Source organism: Mchenga conophoros, linkage group LG10, assembly GCF_057382185.1.
Source record: "Mchenga conophoros isolate Kocher_MC1m ecotype Shallow Benthic linkage group LG10, M_conophoros_male_GT1.1, whole genome shotgun sequence".
Classification (NCBI taxonomy): domain Eukaryota; kingdom Metazoa; phylum Chordata; class Actinopteri; order Cichliformes; family Cichlidae; genus Mchenga; species Mchenga conophoros.
In genome coordinates, this window is record NC_140535.1 from 2,461,278 (window position 1) to 2,481,952 (window position 20,675).

The window sequence follows — 20,675 nt, forward strand, 5'->3', positions numbered from 1 at the left end:
GTGTGCATGAAACTGTCCCTTCATGGGGGACAGTTTTTGGAGGGCTGAAACTATGCGTGGGGGGAAGTGAGCCGTTCTTCCTGAATAATGATCTTGTTTACCGTCTGTCATGGCTCGGCTCCTCCTTTGCTCCAAGGTACAGAATCGAGGTGTCCAAACAGGATCAGGCGGTCACACGGGCCTGGACTCGTGCAGAACAGCTCATTTCCACTTCGCTGAGCTCTGTAGCATCAGGTATCGCTCATCCTCCAAAGGTCCATAAGCAGTGAAGTCTTTTAGGAGCCTCTGACAGGTCCACACACTTTAAATATATTAATAATAATGTGGATTTTTTATCAGTGTAAGTGCAGCCTGCCTCATTTATTTTCAAACGGAAACATTCCCTCAACGTTTAATCTAGCAGTGGTAGATTTCTCCACCTCGTCTTGGATCTTTGTAATATAGTCGAGAGGCTCCGGCTCTGTCTGGACTCACGAATGCTTAAGTGATTTTTTTCCTTCTTCCTAAGTGGCACCTTGAAACTGCCCGTCAAACATTTTCGCACCGATGTGCGCTAATGCTCAAGTGCTCCTGTTCCCCAATCATGCACTTAGGCCCTCAGCGAAGACAATGAGTCTATACTGTAATCTGCACAACTTTATCACCACGCAGCTTTTATTCCTCTTGCCTCCGGCCTTTTTTATAGACCACACCTTCCTAAGTGTTATTTACTCGCTCTATCAGTAGCCACAAGCTGTAAATGCCATTCTGAAAATGTTCTGCGTCTTATTAACGGCCGCGCAGCAGAGTGCTGTAATTCGCTGTGCTTTGCTCTTATTGGAGGCAAGGGATCCAAGCAGGAACCTGTTTGTCCTTGACATAAAATAAAGATCTGAACCAGTAATATATTTGCTGTTTCTCCTCCTTTATTGTTTTGCTGTGTTTGCCCTCGGGCAATTATAGCAGAAGAGTCGTGTTTCTCAATCACTCAGCAGCACTGTACATAAAACCGTTTTATATCTTCCATCCCCCCACACAGCCTCACCCCAAACCCTTCCTCTTCCGCCGCAGTGGGAAGGATGAGTAATAAAAAGGAGAGAGCAACTTGTCAGCGTTAAAAGATTATGTGTTTTGCCCCCTCCAAAGGAAGAGAGTAGTGTTTACAGGCTTGAGTGGGTGCTCGCTAGGCCGAGGCTGAGGCTGATTGCACTAGAGTACCCTGTCAGCCAGTGATTTGTCATGTACTTTATCATCCTTGTCACTCTGCAGAGCGTTGTCATAGGTAACATTCCCGCCTGCCCCCTCCCCGCTCTGTGCTTTGTACCCAGTCAGTGTAGGAAATTTGTATTTACTTTGGGGGAGTGTAATTTGTTCCTCATGGATAATATGACCCTTAGCGGAGCCGGATCACGGGTTAGTTGAAGTGATATTTTCCGGTAATGGTAGTCGTACATCATGGCTGTCAGGCCGGGTTAGGAGGCGAGCACATTACAGCTCCATTTTAGCACTGCAGGCATCTGGGATTATTTTCCATAACCAAGTATGACATGACTGCTCTGCGGAGTGCATTAAATTTTTACTAGCTTTTTTCCCTCCCCCGGCAACTTCTGTGGCTTTTCCCCCCGCTCTGGGTCTCGGGGCTGCCACGGTGATGGATACCCTCCAAGTCCCAGCAGCACTGGCCAAGGTTAGCGGGTGTCACAGACCTACACCGCTCCCCTCCATCCAATAACCGGCAAATCCCTGCTCCCACCGAGGGGTGCGCACCGCCCACCGCTCTGTGTTGCAGCAAACCGAGGGCCTCCGCTCACCGCCGCAAAAGCACAATAGGATTATTCTGCTTTTACACTTCAGTTATCAAGTTTGTGTGAATGTGCAAATACAAGTTTAGCAGTTTTCACCAAAAGGAGCAGCAACAAAAGACAGACGGAGGTTTGGACAGCATCCTTGAGCGGATCGTGTTTGCGCGCGGCGGCTGCTCTCCAGAGCTTCTGATGGCTTTTCTGTTCTTTGCTCCGCTAATTTTGATTCCGCTCTCCTTGGCAGCAAGGTCAGCAGTGTAAATGCCACCTCTTGCCATTGACAAATGGTCACCCCCCTGTCTGATAATCACTGAGGTCTCAGAGGTGGACGAGCAGGCGGAGCTCATTAGGGCGCCACAGATGAGAAATTAATGTGGAGATTCCAGGCCTGGCAGAAAGCCGCAATGATGGGCCTCGGGTGGGGGGGGTGGAGGAGGTGGAGGTGTGTGCTGGGGGCTGGATGGATGGACCCTGTCTAATGGATGACCAGGTCAGCAGGCAGCATCACTCCCTAGACACACATACGCACACGCCGTCCCACCCGCTACCTCCCCTCCTCTTAGCGCCTGTCACCTCACCCACCCCGCCCACAGCTAGTTCTGATGGACTTTACACTCCACGATTTAGCGTCGCTATGCACGTGCTAAACGTGCTAAACATTTCTTTTGTCGACATGTTTTTCCTGCTGTGTAATGTCCCTCTTACCTTATTTTCTGTAACACATTTTTGTAAATGAGACAAATCTAGAACGTAGAGAAACGAGCCGGCGCTAATGTTATTAATGGAGCACAGCCAGTGAGACTTACAGAGCTGTGATAGTGAACTGAGAGTCAGCAGTATGGCTAGCCTCTGGGGTTCGCCCCCCCTTCATTCTCCTTTACAGTCACTGTGACCCATTTACAGTAGCTCCACATCCTCCTCATTGTCCCAGCAGGTAAATCCTCATTCTGTCACAGCGTCATCTCCTGCTAGCATTCACAGCCTCTGAGGTGGACAGGATCAGCACGTCATTAATGTTGGGATCTGTGAAAGCCAATTTTTACATCATTGTAAGTGTGTAGCTTTGCAACCTTTAGAGTCAGAGCACAGAGTACGAGCTGGAAATGTTTTTCGTTTGTCAGAAGCTTTTAAAGTCCACAATTCAAAGTAGTTCCCCTGAAAGCTTCCAGCTTATTCAGGAGAAAAATGATCTAAACCTACGTGGCTGCATCGCCGTTGCCTTTTCGATTGCCTCCCGATGCTTTGTGATTGCTAATAGTGTGTCGGTTTTGGTGTCGAAACACAGAACTGTAGATGGTTTGACTCTTACCTTGAGATGCGATATTATACAAGCCCTAATGTGTGTTACACTTGCCTCTAGAGTGCTCAACCTCCCCATTCATTTATGGCCAACAATAAAATGTAATAATGCACACGTTTGAATAGGACAAGGTTGCCAAGTCCTTGAAATTGAATGGGGGAAAAACAGTCACAGAATCATGTTTCTAAGGCAATGATTCAATTCCCAGTGCAAGCTGAGAACACAGGGGATGGAAAATAATTCTATCAGCAACAAAAACCATAAATATGCTGTTTGACTGAGATGTTTACTCCTGTGGAAAGAAAAAGCCATTTCCATCTTTCCTGACCTGGAAAAGAAAAATCTCTCAGGCAAATTGTGTCCATATATCAAAGACTTTATGAGATTGTCCTCATACAAAGAGGCTTTAGAGTGGAAACACAACCCCAGTTAAAGAAATATCAAGTCCAGTCTATATTTAAGGATAAGCATAATGAGGCGCTTATTTCCCACTGTTTCGCTTTTGCACACATGATATAACAGAGAGATTCTTTATCAGCAGAGTAGAGAAGGCGTATTATTCTTGGTAAATGATTGAACTGCTTTTATAACCATCTGTTAAACCCCTCATTAGCTCTCCCCATATTTCTAATAGTTGCACTAATGTTGTTTAAGCAGCGTTATTAAAACTGGCCTGAGCTCCGAGTTAAAAATAGCCAAACACGTCGAGTCAAACTCAATTACATACATTTTTAACATCATTGACCTTCCCAATTACGAACCTGCTCCATATGGTGCCATTTATCAGCTGCCGCGATGCTAACAAAACAGAGGGCAGCTAGGCAGAAGCGTGCGCGGTGCTGCGCATGCAGAACCTTCTGGGTCGTGTTGGGCTGGACGATCAAGAGCAAGCAGTGCCCCGACTCCTCAGGTGTCTGTGCTCATCTCTATTTATGAGGCAGTGTTGCCAGTTACCGTGTTTAATAAAACATGGAGCAAGACCTTGGGTTCAAACCAGCGTCTCTGGAAACAGGCTGCTTATGAAAAAAAACATCGGTTGTTATGCAGGAAATCAGTTTTTCTCACATTCGCTCTTCATCCCTCACTGTCTCCCTGTGAGAGCGGCTTCTCCAGCACACCAAGGTTAAACTTTCTCAGCGCACTGGGTGAATGTCAGTCAAAGTCTGGCTCACCTGCACGTAAGCCCCCCCAACAACTGGGCCGGTGACTCCCCCCCTCTGCCCCGTTATTGCCCTTTTGTCAAGCCGGTGATTTCTGCAGAATTGACTGGCTCTCTGCGCTGTGCACATCAGGATCAGCTCACAGGAAGTGGAATCTTCCCGGCTATGTAAGGCAGGCGGGTTGTCATATGTCAAGTCCTGTGATATTTGTACCAAATGAACAAGGCTGCAGATTAAAACCACCGTTTTACTGTTATCTGCTTAATACATCAGTAACAGTTGTTAGCTCGGTGTCCAGCAGTGCTTTTAACTGTGCAGGAGATGTTTTCTAGAATCACCTTCAGTGCTGCTGTCACGGCGGGGTGCGATGATGAGGTGGACCCAGAAGCAGACACGGTGGAGACAAAACTAAGGCTACATTCACTCTGCAGGTCTTAATGCTCAATTCCAATTTTTTTGTCTGCTCGTTCACACTACAAATAAAATGCGACAGCAAACGCGCTCTAGTGTGAACGCTCAAAGCGGCCGCATGCGCAAAAGAAGGCGTCACACACAACGCGCTCTGTTTAGACCCAGAGCAAACAGTAAGTTTGACTGATGGCCTTAATATAAAGACTTCGGACTTTACGTTTCCCAATTTTTGCTTTAAGTTATTTTGTTATTTACATAATAATGTAAATAACCTAATAATGATCCTTATTGCTGTTTTAGAGGAGCGGTGCTTCAAAGGATAGTTGCAGATTTCTGTCATAATCTGCAGATTATACAGTACAAATAAAATGTTCACGTTTCTCCAACGTTGCCTTCCCAACATCTACACTGGATGGCCAGGAAGCGTTCACGATGTCTTCTCGGGCGCTGATAATCAGCGTCTGTCTTGTGTCAGTGACGTAAAAGACGGATTTAATGCGACATGACCATCAAGCAGCAGTCGCTTTCTAAAACATCGGATATGTATCGGTTTCAGCACCACATATGAAAGTGACCCAGATCGGATTTGAAAATATCGGATTTGTGCCGTTCACACTGTCAGACCATGATCGGATAGATGGGTCGCAAAGGGTCAAAAAAATCTGATTTGATGCGCTTTCACCTGCAGTGTGAACGTAGCCTAAGTTTCAAAAATAAGACTAATAACACAAATAAATAAAACAAGGCTCAACTATGAACTAAACTATGACTTTTTAAACTACGACCCTAACAAGGGAAACAAGGCGGTACGTAGGCAGACGCCGTGACGCTGGGGACTTAAATACACACGTGAGGTACACTGAAAAAAATATGTTGTTGGATTTACTTAATTCAATGGTGGACATTTGTTGCACACAGATGTTTTGCTTTGGCAGCAACTTAAACAATTGAGTTAAATTAACACAATTTATTCATGTTCAATAAACCTGTGCAATTTGTGTTGATAAAATGTGACTTAAACATGTTTTGATGAAGTAATTTGAGCTCTTGAAATATTTTAATCCTTCACAATTTTCTCACTTTATCCCAACACGATTCAATAACTTTTACCCAATACTACTTGGTCACTTAAATGCTACATGTTATCTTCAAATTACATTTTGCTATTATATTCTAGCATCAAATACACAATTTTCAAATGGAAGCCTTATAACAGATTGTATTGTTCTCTTCCAAGATGGTTGCTGGCATCCACCAGTAACCTTTCAAAACAAAATGTCTAATTTCACTGCATTGACAGTAGGTAAAGAATTAAACTGACATTACTCCTCCACTGAATCTACATAAATCAACAGTTAAATAATGTCAGTTCTTCCGTGTTCTCTGGAATCAATCACAGCAAAGAAATTAGACTCTTTCTTTTGAAAAATGTTGGGAAAGAACAAATCAAAACATTCTATTTAAGGCCTCTGACGTCAAGATTCAGTTAAACAACAATTATAACTAAACAATTTGAGGTAATGTTAGTTTCCATTAACATTAAATTAGGTTACTGAATTGGCAAACACCTTCCTATTAACATTACCCATTTTACCCCAATAACTAAAGAAATTAGCACTTGCAGGTCAAAACCTTTATTCAAGAGACGCAAAAATAACATTGATACAGTGACTGTCAAAAAATACAGCACTGATCATACTGTGACATCTTGGTTCAAAACAGCACACTTAGAAATATTCAACGTTCTTTACTTCAACTGAATGAAACTGAAAATACCATTTCACACGACCCATATGGGATATTTAGACTGTATAACTGTTCACGCTACATCTCTTCACTAGTAAAAGAAAGAAAAAATACAAAGAGAAATTTAAAAATGCTGCCAAAATGCTGTACAGAGCAAAAGGAAAAACAAACAACAACAACAAAAACGGCTCGTCCTCATGGCAGTTGCAGAGTTTATAAAAATGAACCCTGCGATCCGTTTCTGGAATTGAGCTTCAAAATGCAGCAGAACAAGTGTGAGATTTAAATGTCCTCTCACCTAGAGCTGATCAGCTTGCATGCATAACAGTGAGCTTTCCTTGCAGGAGCAGTTTTGTCTCAGTTGTGAGCTTTTCTTGAGAGCTGAGTTGCATCCAACTCCATTACCACCCTTTGAATCACCTCAAAAGTGTAGCAGAGTTGTGATGGCTAACTCATATTGAAGGAATAAAAAAGGTCCAAACAGCATGGCTACTGCAAAGGTCACGTTATCCAGATCTTGAAGAACTACTATACCCTCGATGATGATGCCAACATCAGAAAAGTCATTGCCTGGTGCATCCTCTGGAGACAGATGTTCATTGTGGTTTTCTCAATCTGTGCAGTGGCCTCAGTCAAGTCCTGGTTAAACACAAAACATTTCTTTAAGATTCCTTTTTAAACTCATCTCTTTTTAATCTACCAGTTCTAATGTTAGAGTAATTTAAACCAATGCAAGCAACATAGTAAATAGCTATAGCCAAAGAGTTGCCTGCCATGCTGCCATTCATGGTCTAACAGAGTTTCTAAGACAGAGTGAAAAACATAATAATTTCAAATGCTTTACATTAGTTTTTGTTAGAAAGACACCGGCCCATCAGAAATCCAGGTTTTGTCACTCAGAAGATGTTAGAATTTAGACTTTCAGCCCCACAATTTGGTTAGCTGTTGGTCTTTTTTTTTTTTCAAACAAAAGCTAATGTAAATACTGGTGGGATTTTCCTTTGTTCACTAGAATGACAAATTTAAAGTTTTTTCACACTGATGTGACCCCTAATATAGGGGGGTGGGGCCTCAAGGGGGGGCGGCCGAGTTCACTACCAGGCCTCATGTGAACTTCAAATTATTAAAGAGGACTACTGGTCCTAACTGGTCCAATGAGGATCAAGTGGATAACTAAATGCATTTTTAAATGTTGCAAAGCCACAATCTACTCATAAAACACTCACCATGAACTCCTGCGTGGAGAAGCAGAGGTGTGGACTCGAGTCACATGACTTGGACTCGAGTCAGACTCGAGTCATTAATTTTATGACTTTAGACTTGACTTGAAAAAATGTTCTAAGACTTGTGACTTGACTTGGACTTTTACACCAATGACTTGGGACTTGAATTGGACTTGAACCGGTTTACTTGAAAAGACTTGATATTTTACCCCAAATATAAAATGGCCTGGATTGCAGCCATTCAAAGATCAAATATAACGTCCCAGAACACTCCAGCTCACAGGTTAGTCTGCTCCAAGCATTTACACGAAGGTCAGTGTTTTTTAGTAGTTAATACGTCATTTTCATAACATAATTGGTGATATAGGTTACAAGCAAGTCTGGCGCTGAACAGAAATTGTCGCGCTATGCTCCTTTATTTATTGTGCATAAATAGTGAATTGTCCTGACACAATATTGCGTTTCGCTTCTGTTATTATGGTACACTGACAAAAACATATACTTTTATTCACAGGATAAAACAGGTTTTTTGTATCACTAATTGCCCAGTACGATTACAGCATACAATATTGTTGTCACTGCTACATTTCTGTGATGGGTACCAGAAATTATTTCCACTACTAATTAATTACCGTTGAGCTCAAAGGTCCTATTAATAAACGGTTAAGGAATGTGTATTTATGACGACAATTTGTGAGACTGGTAAACTTATGATACGTACGATGGTCTTTCGTTCTACACGGTGCATTTCAAGGTCCTGCACCCATCCGTCGGTAAACTGTACCTGGGCTTGTTGCAGTGACCGGAAGTTACTAAACTTCATGAGTGTGTGCACTCACTCCAAGAACCGTATGATTATAAATATGCATATAAATATGCTAAGATGAGATAGCTGACTTCATCTAACTAGCAAATGTTGTCCAGGCTACGTTGGTGATACAGTTTTTTTTAATGTGTATGATATTTTTGTCATGCGATTTTAAAGCCGGTCCTACAACCGCATCCAAGAATAACATGCAGCTTATCTCAGAACTGTCGGTGAAAATTATTCTTGGAGCTAGGTTTAATTGAGCTGCATTTTAAAGAGGTGCAATTTCACAATTTGTGTATATTTTCTAAGTTCACTATTTTGTCATGTGTTGAGAAAAACACAGATTTTAAAATTACATGGTCTAATATTTACATTTAGCATAACTGCAACATTTTTTTTCATTTTTTTTTTTTTAAAGACTCGAAAGGACTTGAAATTCAAAGTTTCAGACTTGTGACTTGACTCGGACTTTTACACCAGTGACTTGAGACTCGACTCTGACTTGCCTGACATTACTTGAGACTTGACTTGAGACTTGAGGATAAAGACTTGAGACTTACTTGAGACTTGCAAAACAATGACTTGGTCCCACCTCTGTGGAGAAGATGTTGCAATTGTCTTTCACACAGATGCGGAGCACTTTGATGAGACTCCCTTTGAGCATTAATGTCATCCTAAAGTATTATAACAAAGAAAACAGAGATTTGTGAACTTTTCAGTAGCACAGAAGAAAATGATCCCAGACAAAAACTTAAACCAGTCAACATGCAACACCAGCATCTACAAAGAAATATCAAAAGTTTCTGTTTGACATCAACTTTATGGATATATAGTTTCCAGAACATTTATTTTTTTAAAAAGATAAATTTTTCTCAGTGGGCCAGTAAATGCATGACGAAAATTATGGCATCCTTTCGGTGGAATCAGTACTCACGGGTAATAGTTGACTGTTTCAATGGATGCAGCATAAAAATCTTTTACTGACCTAATGCAATACATATACACTTTGTAGTTAAAGAATTTTAAAGTTCTTACTGTCATCATGGCAGCTACATCCTTTAGCTTTGTGCCCTGTTCCCCCGATCACTTTGCAAACACTTTCAGCAGACTGTCAGAGAAAAACTCAGCTCCGTCAGAAACCTTGACTGTAAAGGCATGGTTGGGATGCACTGGAATGCTGCATTTCATCTGAAATGACATAAAATTATTTTGAAATAACAGCAGGCACTGTGCTTGGTTAATCAGTAATGTTTTGTTGAATGAAAACTGTGTTTCCAGATCTTATGGGATTAAAAAAATCCAAAGATGTTTGTTTCTGATTTGCAACCCAAGAACCCACAAGTTACAACCTCATTTTAGTTCAAGTGTGCATTAATGTGAGTCCAGTAATCACCTTTCTGACAATACATACAGGTTAAACCTATGGCAGATTTTGGATTTCTCAGTTGTATTAATAGGGTGGTCTATTTGAGTATGCATGCACCTAATAATTATAAAAAACCTATTATAATTAAGTTACAGAAACCTTAAGCGAAAATAGAATATACTTTCTTACCATAACACCTTGAACCCACAATCCATCAGCTGACTCCTGGTGAAATGCAGAATAGATGTGGTCTCTCAATGTGCAGCAAAAAAAAACAAAAACAAAAGGACAGCAGGTGAGGGCAGGAGGGGTAGGGATGTAAGCTAGCATAATGCCACTGATGATATTAGCTAAAGCTGTTCAATGTCCAAAATCTCACTAACACCACGGTGCAGTAAATACACAATGTAACTGAAGAGTCAGTTGGCAAATCTATTCACACAGAAAACCAAATTATGTTATGAGTGCCTCGTAATTAGGTTTAATGTGATATTACGGCTCAAGACATACCAAAAAACGTAGAGTTGGCTGCTCGACTTGACTGAGATGGATGCATTTTTTAAACCACGATCCAAAGCCCGCGAGATGAAATCACGCGTGGTTTCACGAGATTTAACGTTGCTATCTTATTGACTTACTTCACCTGAACATGATATGAACAATTTAATACACCCTTTCTGCATATCATGTAGTTTTTACACTATATAGTTACATTTATCTTTAAAACATGAGGCAATTGTGTTAAATACATGCAAGATGCTTACATAAATCCAAGAGATGGCCAGTCCCTTTTTTTCAGTGTAATCATGGGGACACAGCTGACTGGAGTGAAACATAATGACAACACAGGCGAGAGTAACGCTAAATACAACGAGCAAAGAATACCAGACTCTTTCAAAATAAAACAGGAAGCATAATAAGACGCAGACATGAAACATGACAGGTGGACACACTGAACAACAAGGGGAACCTACCACGGGCATAGCTGAGAGTCCACTGAGGACGAGAACATGTAGTGAACACAAACAGAGAAACAGAGTAACCTAAACTAAACCCGTAACTCAAAGCAACCTGATAAGCCTCCGTACAATATGCCTACAAATACAATAACCTCAAAATGCTGGGTCGCACACCCAGCCCGTGACAATTGTACAGCGATATTTAGTCTGGCTAGCATCTTTCGAGTAGCCGCATTTGTAGTCATGGACTTGAGATTATTATACACCACAGAAATGCCTGTATTGCAAATCTCCCAAGCAAACAGCTGCTGTAGAGGGCCATAACTCTAATATCCTGCTGTGTATTTCACCACAGGGAGTGAGTCACTACAGAAGTAGATCCTTAATGAGGGAAATAGAAAGCAAGCCTGTCATAATGACAGCGACGTCCCAGCATGCATGGCGGCAGCCACAAACAATCTTAATGACACGAGGGGCTCTGAAGAGAGGCTGTATGCTGTCGGCTCCTGGGCTCGGCCCGGCTCCCTAACCCCTCCCACATCCTTTGCTTTAAACCGCCACCACCGCATTGCTTGTTAGAGGCAGTGTAATTAGGTGGCTGAGCTTGTTGCGAGTAGCCCAGGTCACAGAGGCATGTCCAACCCTTGTCCTGATTGCTCCTCGGGGAATTATTGACAAAACACAAGGAACATTGCATGTTGGGCTCTAATTATGTGTACAAGACATAGATGGCCCCGGGGAAATTAAATGAAATTCCCCAGCTTGATGGGTCCTCCACACTCATGGGATCCATTCTGTTTCTTATTAAGCTCAGCCATTGTCTGCTTTTATGAGGCAGCTATGTGGAGCTCGGCACCAGCTAAATGCTTTTAAGTGTCTCTCTCTTCACAGTGGCAATACATCAATGACTCACGGTGGAAAATTGCCTGTCGATTTTGATCTACGCCGAAGAGCATGAGCAATAAACCGGCAAATATATTTAACTAATGCTCGCTAATATCGTAAATGTAGGGTGTGAATTGGAGCACCTGCGTGGTGTTTCATTGTGTAATCAGATTCTTTTCGCTGCAGCTTTGTGTGGACACATCCAAACACCTCTAATTCCTGTGCTCCAGATACTGGACAGGAATTGATAGTCTCCTGCTTGTGCAAATGAAGTGATAAGGGGGTCTCACCCAGATTACACAAGGCCTAAGTGGCACAGAGAAAGCTTATGGAGATGAATGAATTCATGAGGCTGCCTGACAGATTCTTAAGAAGCTATGTAATAAGGGATAAATCAAACAGCTACCATTTTGCCTCTGAATGATTTCAAATTAAAGGGAGATGGCAGACCTCCCAGGGGTGTTTGAGCTTGGCTATAGAGCTGTGGCTGACCCCCCTCTGTTTTTCTCTATCATTAAAACACCCTAATGACTGATGTAAAGAAAAGAGTTTGCATACGCTGTAAATAAACAATCCCTCTTGAGTCAGCGCAGCAGGACGTTAGTGGTCTTTGACTGTGGGGCAGGCCTGATCCCAGAGGTCCGATCATTCTCACCAGCATTCATAGTTCACTGTATGATGTTATAAGATGAAGCATCATTTGGATCTTGTTATCTCTTATGGTTAGAAAGTGATAAATTGACTGCACTTGTATATAATGCTTTGAGAGTCGTGTAAACACGTGTAGTCCACATATTTTTTAAGAATTGCACCCGTGTGGCAGTGCAGGATTTCAAAATAAAATTAGCAGGTCCAACTAAATATAACTCTAATCAAAAAGTAACTTCCAAAAACTTAAACAACAAGCGGACACAACTCGCAAACTGAGCTATGGGTCACTTTTATAGTGGTTTGGCCAAACCATTGACACACAATAGGGGGGAACAAAAACAAACACCAGTACTAAGCACAGATAACATGTGTAAACCGAAAACACCCCTGTTCCTGATAAGCACATGTTAGTGCTGCTGAGCAGGCATGTTGTTGTCTTTCGCCCAGACAGGAAACAGCCGCACCAGGTAACTCAGAGAGAAACTTGGTTAATATGACACAAAACATTTTTAGAAAAACCACACAATGCTACGATGCACACGCCTCATAATATCAGTAAATGATTAATGAATTCTATCAGTGAAGCAACTGCAAACCAAACCAAGTGAATAATGTGTGGCTGATGACATCACAAGCGTCTTACTCGGGAGCAGGGATCAAACCGCCAACCCACTCTTCCACCTGAGTCACTAGCACAGTCAATAACAGTAACAGACCAAAGATTTGACACCGTTCAGACGTAACACTGTGACCTCCTGCCTAATATTGTGTTGGCCCCATGTTTGCTACCAAAACAGCCCCGATCCACGAGACCCCTGAAGCTGTGCTGTGGTGTCTGACACAAAGATTGTCACGGTCTGCGGAGGCAGACCGTGCGGAAATGTGTGTGGTGGACCCAGGAGCGAACACAAGCGAGGATGCAGGAGTGGAGTTAAACAAAAGCGAGCCTTTTATTCTGGCTGATGAAAGGAACAAAACAGAGTGAGGGCAGCATAAGAGTAATAGTTAAACAGAAACCTAAACTGGACATAAACTAAGGCAAAGCTATGGCTGGAGATACGGAACACAGGGGGTGGTAACACAGACGACGCGACGCAGACTGTATGAAACACAGAGACTAAATACACATGAGGGATGATCAGGGGAAGTGACCACACATGGGAACGCAGCTGACACACATGAACTTAACGACAGGACAGGAGGAGTAAAACTGAATACACTGACAGTGAATGCAGGCCTTCAAAGTAAAACAGGAAACATGAGACATGAACCGGGGAGACGTAGTACAGGGGGAGGTGACATAACTGACAGCATGAACTTGACAGTACAAGACACACAGACATAAACACACGAAGGGCAAGGGAGACGTAATGCAGGGGTGATATATACAAATGGCTGGACTACCTTAGAGAACCTAAACAAATAATAAACATCAAAATAGGCTAAGCATAACACACTGGGTCACATGACCCAGGACCATGACAAAGATGTTAGCAACAGATCCTTCAAGTTTTGAGGGGGGGCCTCCACAGATCCCACAGACGCTTGACCGGATTGATATCCAGGAAATTTGGAGCCCAAGTCAACACCTGAAACTCATCGTTGAGCTCGTGAAAGGGCGCACATGAGGGGTCTCCAACTCCAGGCCTCGAGGGCCGGTGTCCTGCAGGTTTTAGATGTGTCCTTGATCCAACACAGCTGATTTAAATGGCTAAATTAGCTCCTCAACATGTCCTGAGGTTCTCCAGAGGCCTGGTAACGAACTAATCGTGTGACTCAGGTGAGTTGACCAACAGTTATATCTAAAACCTGCAGGACACCGGCCCTCGAGGCCTGGAGATGGAGACCCCTGGTGTACATGGTCTGCAGTAATGATTGGGTAGGTGGTATGTGTCAGAGTAACATCCCAGCACTGCCTCTGCTGGCTTACCTTCTTCCCATAGCAAATCCTGGTGTTAGATGTTCCCCAGGTAAGCGATGCACACATACCTGGCCATCCATGTGATATAAAATATATATAAAAGAAAATGTCACTCATCAGAGCGGGCCACCTTCTTTCATTGCTCCACGGTCTGGTTCTGATGCTCATGTGTAAATATTTGGTGCATCTGCCGCCCATGAAGCTGTCGCACTTTTGATCGATAACTGGGAGAACTGCAGATTTGAAGATGCTCTGACCCATAGAAATTTGTCACATTTGCTCCAATCCTTACACTTTTTCCTGCTTCTAACACATCAAATTTCAGGACAAAATGTTCGCTTGCTTCCTAACACAGTCACAGGTGCCATGACGAAGACATAATCAGTGTTTTTCACTTCACCCATCAGTGGACATAGTGTTGTGCCTGATCTGTCCCTACATGTCCAGTCTGTCATTACAGGGTTCTATACGTGGCCTCAGCCAGCAGCATATATATAGGTCAGATCTTCCTGTGAAATTCCCACTGTGACCACCCGCCATCGATTGCTCTTATGAAGGTCTGTAAGAGCAGACACCAAAGCTTCGGAAAAAACCAGGTCTTACAGGAAAATGTCAGGTCACCTCATTGATACGACCCACATCGCAACAGCTCTCAGGTCAATCAAGCACGGGTCAGCCCTGTATTAGCCCATTCCTCCCAGTCCCACATCCCTGTGGCTACGCAGGCAGCTAGCTGGCTAGTACAGCGAGCGCGTGCGCACTCGAAATGTTACCGAGACCAGCATTCATAGAATAATTGGCAGAAGATGCAGATGCGCTGCAATCCGAGGCCAGAGAAAAGAATGTGATGTGTTCCGAATGGCAAGTGGAGGTGAGTCATCCTGACACTGCTGGCCCTAATGATATTTCTGCTTGGCAATGCTCCACAGCCAGGGGAGGGAGACGGGATGTCAGCGTGCAAACTAATGTCTGGATGGCATTTGCTGTTAGCTGTCATGTGTCGGCTTGAGTTATGTGCTTTAGCATCTACAGTTGCAGCCCAGACACCAATTTCATGATGTTAATCAGCGCCGGGCCGTGTCTACCCTCGCTTTCCTAAATCCGCCCCCGCGTCCTCATACATAGAAACATGTCACCAGAGTCCACAAAGCACATGCTCGCAAGCGAGCTCGCATGTCAGCCATGAAGTCGTAGGCATGCAGTTCTAAATAACTAAAAGACGTGCCCTTTGGGTGGTGAGATAGCTCATTACCTATGAGCGACCTTCCATCTGCACTCATGGCTGCTCTGGGAGCCATTATGATTATGATGGAAATCTCACAAGCCATTACTGGGAGACAGCGCAGGGCTCACTGCAGACACACTAATGGACTCATTTGTAATTGGGAGAGAGGGAAATGACTGTGAGCTAGCAGTGGCTTTGTTTGATGGAGTATGGGGGAGCACATTCTAGATGTGACAAATGAAATGGGTTAGTTGTATGTGAACTAAACTCTCGTTTCCTGGATCACTGCATACGTGTGCACGCTTCTAAACATCGCCGTCCTCCGTTTCCTGCCTCGACTTCCAGGAGTCTGGTCATATTATCCTTTGATGAAGGTGGAGCAGAGCTGAGAGTTTAAGGATGATGATGTGCAGGAGCAGTTATTGAAGAATCCGTTTCTTACAGATGATGGTGGTGTTGAAACTGGCTGGTTGGGGATCGCTGGGTCTTTGTAGATCTTGAGATTTAATGGTAAAACACTTACCCCTCAGTAGGGCTGGGCCATATCATACCATTCACAGTATCGTTGACCAACACAGTATAATGTTGGTCAACGATAAGAAAATGAAATATGGCGATAGAATATGGGTAAAACACGCATGCGCAGTGCCTTTGTTTACATACGCACATGGCGGCGACGCAGAATAAGAAGGGCGAAAGCAGATCATTGAATGAAACGATGAACCTGAACTGGTTTGTAAAAATGCTGCAGCTTCACTGGTGTGGAACTGGTTTAGCTTTTGTCCGTCAGATACACTACAAAGCACTATTTTTGGTAGCGCATGCTAGCGGGCCATCGTTATTACCGTGATTTTTGGAAAATACGGCGCACTTAAAATCAATCCTTTGATTTTTCTGAAAGTCGACAGAGCCCCTTATAATCCCGTGTGCCTTATGTATGAACTCTGGTCGTGTTTACTGACCTCGAAACGATTTTATGTGCACGGCGCTCGAAAATCTGTCAAATGTTTCAGTACGACTTTGCTGAGCTACGAAGCCGCACCGCTTGATGGATTGTTGGAGTATTACGGCTATCGTAGGCTGTCAGCGAGGAATTTGCATTTTCTCTGTTACATTTTTATATAACTTTAATGCACATAAAAAACAGCTGCTTGTTTAAGTGAAAATACATTGTTGTTTTTTTTTGCACTAATAAAGTTGAGGAGTTGTAAAGTATTTTGTCTCGTGTCAATTATATCGTCAGTTATATCGTTATCGCAAATTTTCAAATGATATCGTGATAAATATTTTTGGTCATATCGCCCTGCTCTACCCTCAGCACGTTGTTCATGTATGACTAAAGGACAGGAGGAGCACAGGACTGGGTTCACCTATAAGATTAATGTGCTTGTCATGGTGTTTTTCTGGTATTTGCCTGTTTTGGTAATTATTCTGCGAGCAAACGTGACGGTTACACTACATTATGTTCTTCAACCCATAACTCGCAACTTTTTCACATTTGATTCCAGCAGCATCGGGAAAGTTGTTGCTGATTATTTCCTATTCTCTTTATTTTTTTAATTACTTGAAATTCCTTGTTTTGTTTTTTATTTTCTCCCCTTGCATTGTCCACACGACGTTGCTCTGCAGATTAGTTGTGATTTGCTTGTTATCCCCCCAAATCCCAGGGGATTAGGATAGCCATAAGTGCCATTGTGGCAAAACATAAGCTCTGCATGTGTTTAGAACAATAAACGTTTTAAAAACTGAGGAAATGACTCTTTTAGGAAATGAAAAAAGTTTTGGGCAAGTAGCATGGAGTAATGACGATTTAAGCCAAATATGTTCAGAAAAAGCCACATTTTATTCTTTATTTCATTCCAAATACAAGGAATGACTAAAATAACATGAAACATGTCAAATAATGTAGTAAATGTATTAATGTTACAACCCAAGAAGTTTTTGATAAGTATAATATGACCTGTAGGCCTGTGAGATGGACTGGAACACCTCTGTTATGATAAGATGCTGTTATGGTGTTGGTGGCATTTGAACCCACAGCTCTTTGCTGGTGAGCCAACATATCAAACTGGTTTTATGATGGCGGGAGCCAGATTGCTGATTCAGCACGTTTTCATAGAAGCCATGATTTACTTAGCAGTGACATCATCTTGTTGTTTAATGATGTTGTATTCAGGTGAACAAGTGCGCTTCTGCAGAATGCATTAAGTTCTGCATGGCGGGTTGTTAGTCCATGTCCTACATCTTAAACCAACAGGACATTTCACTGCGTGTTTATACGAGGGAGCCCCCCCAGCAGGAGCCTGACGGCTGCAAATCAGGGAGAGATGGGAGGAGGTTATGTGGGGGGAGGGTAGCTAATAAGATTGCCCCGACCTGTGTGATTTATAGATTCATTTGTGTGCTTGTTTAGAAACCTGATCTGCATTATTCATGTCGAGAGAGGAGCAGTACTGAGGACATTAGCTGGTTAACCTCTGCTTAGGTTAGGCCACATTATTTTAATAGCCATTGCGGGGGCAGGCCTCTCAACCCCGCTCTCAGAGCGAGCGAGGGGGAAGAGGAAGGAGGACCAGGGAGGAAGAGCAAAGCACAGCTCATTTATTCCAACCACGGGAACAGGTGGGACCGTGGCATTATTATTCAATTACATCTGTTAACGGTAAACAATGCACAGCGCTTTAATGCTCACAAGAGAAGGATAATTGGTAACCGAATGCTGAGTGACTTTTTACTGCTGCGCATTTTGTTTTTATCCACTGCACGCCACCTCTCATGCATGTCAAGTCACAGCGTTTTCTGCACATGTAATTACTTTCATCTCTATAATAATTATGCCATGTAGCCATGAAATATATTGCACCAGCTGTGACACAAAGCCACATTTGTCATCATCTCTGCAGATTGATGTGTCACTTATTAATGGCACGTCTCCTCACATGGATCCGATCCAGGAAAAACATGAAGCACAAACCTCAGCAGGGCAGCTCAGTCTCTGGGCAGTATTCACTGAATATATTGCTGTTACCCCTAATATTAAAATAACCTGTTACTGTAATGTACATAACAAAATCAGTCCCCATATATCATCCTCATCTTTGACAGTACTCACCAACAGGCTCAAAAACACAAATCCACTGCAAACGGGACCTGGGAGCAATCTGCTTATTTGCACACTAATAATTACTGAACGTCTAAATTCTACTAGATTTGCACATTTTTCATCTTCGTCCTGTCTCGTCTACAATAATTTTACCGAAATATAGCACATTATTTATCTGTAAATCCTAGTTTTATATCTAATGGACATATATATTTTATATACTTACAAATGCACTACGGGGGGCTTGGGGTGAAACAGCATTTCGGTACGCTGTGTATTGACAATAAAGGTCTTGAATCTTAAATGGATATATGCTGCCCGGACAAACATTTGCATTTGGAAACTGTATAATATTATTATCACTTTAACATTTAAACCAGTCTACTGACCTTAAGTGAGAGGTCAAAGGTCAAATGTGACATGATATTTTGTATCTTTACACAGGACTTTCTGTATGTTTACAACAGAATCGTAGGTTCCTACAAGGCTTTTAAGTCAAAGACCTCGTGGATGTTAGGAAACTTGGATTGTTACCATGACCATGATTACAGCCAAAGCTTTTGGAGCTGTTGTGTTTAAGTAAGTAAAGTTTATTTATTAAGCGCTTTTCATAGACAGGTAGTCACAAAGCGCTGCACACAGAGATAGAATGAGAAAGAATCATAGAACGATGAAACTCGCAAACATGGCAGAGGTAAAAAACAAAAAACCCAACAAAAACAAATGAAACTTCAACATCAGAGGATCGATTTCATTTGAATTTGACTTTCTGGGTCACTGGTTTTACTTACAACAAAGTTTAGTCAGAAGTTCAAGTCATATTTTGGAGTTTGTAACATGATAAAGGAAAAGTCTGTTGATTTTGTTTTAGCTACTCCACAGGTTTCCAAAGACTCGCACTGGCGTTATAAAAAGGATCAACTGCACACAGTATCACAGATGCAGTTGAAATCAGGCCTCTGCTGTATATACCTACACACCTTTAAATAAAACTCACAATTTTTCATGAATGGCTTTTTCATCAAAGCAGTTCTGATTCAAATCAAAACAAATGTGCTTTTCCCTCATACACAAGTTCATTACTAAGACTCCAAACGTATCGTGATCTCTTAACTGTGACAAAAGCCACCTCAGTTTAAGTGAGGACGAGATGTAATAAATTTCCTCCCACCTTCCCGGTGTGGATGATCCACCCCTTTCTGTTCTTTCTCCCCCCTCTCCCCCCTCTCTGGAGAGAATACCATCATGCATAAAGAAAGAGAGCGGCAGCAGCATATGTCTGTGGCAGAGGATGCGGCGCTGACAGGCCGAGCTTATCGTCTCCGCAGCTCTTCACTACAAGCGTGATTACCGCTGACAGCTCCGACTGCTGATAAAAGCGGGAACATTAAAGAAAACAGAAGAGCCGCACAGTCGACGCACCAGTGTTTCTTCTCATCAAGCCCCCCCGCCCCACCATCCCAACCACCACCTCCACGAGCGGCTCCTTCTATTCCTCTTTTTTCCCAGTACCCAACGCCAGGGTGTCAGAGCTGTCGAGAGCGGGAAGTGACATCACAAGAATTCGCCAGCAGTCTCGAGGCTCATCATGTCAGCGGCAGCCTGTCTTGTGTCAGGCTTCCCCCAGGCAAGCTGTGATCCAGCCCTCGTCTCGGCACATCAAGACTCCTCGCCGAGGAGGGGAGGGAAGAAGGGAGAGAAAAAATTAACAGAATGTTTTTCCATCTTGTTAACTGACAGCATCGTTTGTTAGAGCGCTGTCTCAGCAAGCGCAGTGTGTAGAAGGCTTTCAGATTGGCAGAGGGAAGAATTGGCAAGTGGAAGCATGGTGAATTATTGAGTTTGGATGAGGTGTCAGAGCTACCGCATTGCTTTGCGTGGGTTTTCCAGAAAGCATCTGAGGTGTGATAGGAGAACAAGCGTGGGGGAGTGCTTGATTAAAAAGCTGTGAAGAACGCGGGGCATCGTTTTCTTGGGCTGGTCCGACTATTTGTGTTTGTATGTCTGTATATGTGTGCATACTGTATATAATTACTTTGAACATCCAAAAGAAAATGGTACAAAAGCTGTCCCTCGTTTCTTCCAGAACTACTTTGTGCTTTGCCAGAGTGAGTCGGTGCTTCACGAGTCATG

At 42.9% G+C, this 20,675-nt stretch overlaps 1 protein-coding gene and 1 long non-coding RNA gene across 15 annotated transcripts in view; one reads left to right on the plus strand and one right to left on the minus strand.

The window, feature by feature from the left end:
* Nucleotides 1-20,675, plus strand: part of auts2a (activator of transcription and developmental regulator AUTS2 a) — a 351,111-nt gene that overhangs the window by 232,839 nt on the left and 97,597 nt on the right. The window lies entirely within an intron of this gene.
* On the minus strand, nucleotides 9,040-10,291 carry LOC146565193 (uncharacterized). Its single transcript, XR_014894055.1, has 3 exons — nucleotides 9,988-10,291; nucleotides 9,468-9,620; nucleotides 9,040-9,106 (listed from the first exon to the last, which is right to left on the minus strand). It is a non-coding gene; the product is annotated as an uncharacterized LOC146565193 (long non-coding RNA).